The sequence below is a fragment of the Natrix helvetica genome (genome assembly GCF_964273705.1).
Source record: "Natrix helvetica genome assembly, chromosome: 3".
Lineage (NCBI taxonomy): Eukaryota > Metazoa > Chordata > Lepidosauria > Squamata > Natricidae > Natrix > Natrix helvetica.
In genome coordinates, this window is record NC_138549.1 from 167,819,997 (window position 1) to 167,825,996 (window position 6,000).

A 6,000-nucleotide genomic window follows, 5' to 3' on the forward strand; every position below is an offset into this window, starting at 1 on the left:
AGACTTCCCTAGAGGAAGAGCAAAAACGTTCTCTTCATTTCCACAAAGAAAGTTATTTCCTTTCACTGCTCTCCCTCCTCTCTTTATAGCAGACCCCCACAGCTTTGTCTCCTGCGTCCCCCAGAAATTTCCCACCACAAAAAGTAATGCCCAATGAATTGGATGGTGAGAATCCTCAAACCCCATTTTTTGGGTCCAGTTTGGGTTCAATATGGCCATCCAGATTTTACACCAAGCAGCCAGGCATGTGCACCTCCAGACTCCTCACCTGACCACATTATGGTCAAAGGTGTTGTAAAAAGCCTTGGAGAGGACCACCCAACCACCATCCTGAACCCAGTGAGAAGAAAATCTGCCAGGCTGCATCATGCCAGACCTTTTCCAGGAAAAGAGAGAGAGAGAAATTCTGATTCCAATTTTCTTGAGCAGGGGGTTGGACTAGAAGACCTCCAAGGTCCCTTCCAATTCTGTTATTCTTCCTTTGATAAATTGACCTCTCAACTTGCAACTCACTTCTTAGCACGGGTTAAAAAGCCTCGGTATTATAGGTTTTCCCAGTTGCAATGTATGGCTGTGAAAGTTGGACCATAAGAAAGGCTGAGCACCAAAGAATGGAGGCCTTTGAACTCTGATGCTGGAGAAAATTCCTGCGAGTCCCTTGGACTGCAGAGCGATCGAACCACTCAGTCCTAGAGGAGATTAACCCTGACTGCTCTTTAGAAGGCCAGATCCTGAAGATGAAACTCAAATACTTTAACCATCTAATGAGAAGGAAGGATTCACTGGAGAAGAAACGAATGCTGGGAAAGATTGAGGGCAAAAGAAGAAGAAGGGGACGAGAGAGAATGAGGTGGCTGGATGGAGTCACCGAAGCAGTCAGCCTGAGCTTAAATGGACTCCAGAGGATGGTAGAGGACAGGAAGGCCTGGAGGAACGTTGTCCATGGGGTCACGACTTTGCAACTAACAGCATTATAGGTAGGCCCAGTGGTAGGTTTCAAAATTTTTTAGAACCACTTCTGTAGGTGTGGCCTGCTTTGTGGGAATGGCTTGCGGGCCATGTGACCGGGTGTGAGTGGTTTGCCAGCCATGTGACTGGGTGAGCATGGCCAACTTGTAAAATTTGGTGAAACTCACTTAACAACGCTCTTGCTTAGCAACCAAAATGTTGGCTCAGAAACTCTGGCATTTGAAGCACGCAAGTCTTAAAGCTGTCAAGTTACAAGAGCCTTGCACCCCTAACCCTTTAGGAAAAAAAACCCCAGGGATGTTCAAACTTGATAGCTTTAAGACTTATGGACTTCAACTCCCAAAATTCCTCCTCCAGTCATGTTGGCTCAGGAACTCTGGCATTGAAGTGTGCACGTCTTAAAGCTGTCAAGCTACGAGACCCTTGCACCCCTAGCCCTTTAGAAAAAAACAAAAACCCAGGGGTGCTCAAACTTGACAGCTTTAAGACTTGTGGACTTCAACTCCCAGAATTCCTCCTCTTGCTCTTCATCTTGATGTTGTGCAGACTGGGAGGGGAGGGAGCTGGAACCGGTTCTAAACGGCACTGTAGATTTGTGGAACCTCTTCTATAGAAGAGGTTAGAACTGGCAGGAACCCACCCCTGGGTAGGCCTCAACTTACGATCACAATAGGGAACAGAATTTCTGTTGCTGAGCAAGATGGCTGTGAAGTGAATTGCATCCGATTATGTGGCCTATTTTTTTTGCCATGTTTGTTAAATGAATCACTGCAGTTTTTAAGCGAACCATGCAGTTATTAAATGAATCAGGCTCCTCCCCACCCCTATTGACTTGGCTTGCCGGAGGCCAGCTAGGAAGGTCACAAATGGTGAGTCATGTGATCCCAGGATATTGCTGCAACCATCGTAAATAGATGCTGGTCATAAGTGTGAACCACTTGCCAAGCATCTGAATTTTAATCACACGATGCTGCAAAGGCCATAAGTGTGAAAAACGGTCGTAAATCACTTTTTCCAGTGCCGTTGAAACTTGGAACGGTCACTCAATGAACTGTTGTAAGTTGAGGATAACCTGTATTTTTGCAAGCACTGGAGACATTGTCCAGGCTCACTCACTTTTCCTAGGCAAGTCCAAAGTTCAGAGTCCCTCTGATAAAATGTATATTAATTGCTTGCCTAACCCCAATGCCATTGCCTTTTTTTATTTGGGGAAGGGGTTTGTCCCAGGTCCGCATTGTTTTAGTGGGTGGGGAACCTATTGCAAAGTTTAAAACCAATGACCTCTAGTTTGTTCCCCAAACAATTGAGCCAATGACCCACTTTCTGCCCCACACCTTTTCTGTTCCTTGCCTTTCGGCAATCCTGCAAGCATATTGCACCCAAGTAATCCCTTTTCTCTGGGGGATGATTTAATTGCACTCTTATCATCAATGGGATTGGCCTTGGGGGCTGAAAGGACAGGAAGTGCTGGGTTCAGAAAGGATGATGTCATCAGGTGCTCAGTGGTTTTCACCTTAGTACTTCCCCTGGCCATTGATTCAAACTACTTTTATTGGATTTTAATAATTGTCATGCTTAATAAGATCAAGTGAACCCTGAGCTCCCAAAATGGTCTGGGTTTGGGCAACCCAGTAATCCACCTCAAAGGTGGCTTTTTAAAAGGCAATCTGACTTTGTAATTGTCCTTGAAAATATTTTGTTTCTCATCCAGGAAGGAAAACTTTTTCAAGAAAACAAACCAACCAACAAGGAAGCCCAGCAGCCTTCGAAAAAACACTTTGGAGACAATCATGACCTGGATGAAAATATGAAACAGAAACAAAGCAAAATCGGCAAGATCTAAATGCTTCTCCATCTGATCTAGTAAAGTAGGTTGCGTGAACAGAGTTACTGTGTTGTGTGAACCCCCAAAAGGAATGAATTTAAGCTTCAGCATGTTGTGTGAACTTGGACAAATCAGGAAACTTGGTGAACAATGGCTCAGGTGACTCTACTTTAGCGTGATGCATTGCTTCTGGTCCTGCCTTCTGGTACTTGGGAGAATAGGTTGACCCCCTCTTCTTTGTGGCAGCCCCTCAAATATCATGTCTCCCCTAGTCTTTCTTTTCATTAATCTACAGGTACCCAGTTCCTGCAACCGTTCTTTATAGGTTTTAACCTCCAGTCCCCTAATCATCTTGTCCTTACTATTTTTAAGGCCAGGATTTAAAGCCTCATGGCAGTGAAGTCAGGTTGCAGGGCTGGTGGGCAAATGAGGATGATGCCAAAGAACATTGCAGCTTTAAAAGATTAATTGAGTCGGAAGGGACTTTGTGGGTAATCTAGTCCAACCCCCCCCCCACCCCAAAACAGGTGACCCTACACCATTTCTGACAAATGGCAGTCCTATCTCTTTTTTGAAGCCTCCAGTGATGAAGGTCCCACAACTTCCTAATGCAACTTCTCTTCCATTGGTTCATTGCTCTCACTGTTAGGAAGTTTCTCCTTATTTCTTGGTTGGATCTCTCCTGGATCAGTTTCCATCCACTATTCCTTGTCTGGCCTTTGGGTGCCTTGGAAAATAGCTTGACCCTTTCCTCTCTGTGGCAGCCCCTCAAATATTGGAACACTGCTATATCTCCCCTGATCTCTCCCTTCATTAGACTTTCCATGCCTTCCAAAGTCTTTTGTGTGTCCAGAACTTCCTTCGGCAAAGGAAGCCTGAAAAAACCGCAAGGTCATTCATTCCCATTGTTCTACCAAATCCTTCACTATTAATGTCCTGGACTTGGGACGACCATGGGGATTGCAACATCCATGGCTAAGCACTTGGTTATCATGCAAAACCCACAGTCATTAAGTGAATGCAACTTCCCCTCCCTTAACTCTTTTTAACTCATCCCTTATTCAAGGCAGCTGGCTTTCTGCCAGGCATCACTTAAGCACCCATTCTCCCATTAATCCCAAAGAATTCACCTACGTAATTGAAGATAAAGATGTTTATTTTATTTGAAAAGTTTTATGATTGAAATCCTTGAAGAGCATGATTCAAATTTTTTTTAAAACATTTTTTTCCAGAGCTTCTTATTTTTGAAATAAATCTGGACGTATCTCTAGTGCTCAGAGTGAGTTTTCATGGATGGGCACTTGGGATGAAACTGAATTGAGACATGAGTTGTATACAATTGTATATAATCATAGGACATACAAAACGTAGAGGTTGAGGGCCTCATGTAAGGTTTCTTAAATATGATCTGCTCCATATCAAGATATATTATCCATTTATGGAGCTCTGGCTTCTCAGTCTGACCCCTAACCTCTCTGACATCCAACCTTTTATGTGATGCTGATATTTAAAACTAAAACATATGAAGAACGGTTGCAGGAACTGGGCATGGCTAGTCTAGTGAAAAGAAGGACCAGGGGAGACATGATAGCAGTCTTCCAATATTTGAGGGTCCACCACCAAGAGGAGCGGGACAATCTATTTTCCAAGGCACCCAAAGGCCAGACAAGGAACGATGGATGGAAACTGAACAAGGAGAGATTCAACCTGGAAATAAAAATGTTCTGACAGTGAAAGCAATCAACCAATGGAACAGAAGTTGCCTTCAGAAGTTGTGGGAGCTTCATCCCTGGAAGCTTTCAAGAAGAAACTGGACTGCCATCTGTCATAGATGGTGTAGGGTCTCCTGCTTGGGTGGGGTGCGGGGTGTTGGACTAGATGACCTACAAAGTCCCTTCCAACTCTGTTTATCTATATCGTAATACATTTATTGGAGTCGTATAAGTAGGTCTCATATGCTTTCTCTCTAGATTGTACTGGTGAGTTTTTAATGTTTGTGCTCGGGAAATGGTTAAAAAAAAGACAGTCATAGCTGTGTACAATCCACCCTTCATTTGCTTTCTAAACTTGGGGAAAACTTATGGATCATGACACAAATTACCTTGCCTAATTTAGTCACGTACTTGCATGCTGCTCAGAAATAATAAACCAAATAAAGCAGATAAAATAGCCAAGACCAACCTAGGTTTCTTTTTAAGGCATTGAAAAAGAAAGAAAGCACAACATCTGTAGTGTAAATTTTGAAGAGGCTTGAAAAAAAAACACTAATGTAGGAGAGAACTAATGTAACAACAAAAATATTATAGGGCCCATAGCCCCAATCTGGTTTTCCAATGCTGCAACAGAGGGCAGGACAAGAAACAACGGATAGAAACTAATCAAGGGGAGAAGCAACTTAGAATTAAGGAGACATTTCCTGACAGAATAATCAATCATTGGAACAGCTTGCCTCCAGAAATTGTGAGTGCTCCACCAGGAGAGGTTTTTAAGAAGATGTTGGATAGCCATTTGTCTGAAAGGGTATAGGGTTTCCTGCTTGAGCAGAGGGTTGGACTAGAAGACCTCCAAGGTCCCTTTTTAAGTCCGTTCCTGGGAAAATAAAAGAAGAAAGACATTCAGGTTGGACCGTGTGCATTTAGCAATTTCAACTTCTGCATTCCTTGAATCCTGGAAAAAAGAAAAGAAATATATCTGTGGCCCAGCAAAGGTGTGCCCCTCATAATCCAATAGAAATGCATATTTTAAAGCATTGATGCAAATACCTGCTTGGCATTTATATATATTTGCGTACCCACACACTGTTGCCCTGTGGCTTTTTATGATGGAATTTCATGCTGTTGCATAAGACAAACTATGGAGTTCAGCTACTTATGATTTCAGTCAGGTCAGGTCATTAAGGGTAATTTTACCTAAGTTTGCCACTGACAAAACATTTAATTTTCCGCCGATATGGGTAGAATCTGTCCAGGAATAGGTTAGAATTCCCATCTATTTCAAGAGTCCCAGAAAATGTATGTGTTTGATATGCAAAGTTGCAAATAGGCTTGGACAAGCTTGGACAAGTTAATCTATATCCTTCTACTTTTCCCTTTAGCTGTTCTGCCCCAAACCATAACAATCACCCGACTGAGGTACTGATCTTTAGAAAAACAACTACATTCCAATGTAAATATGCTTCCGTATTTGGAAAACTCCATGGCAGTTTC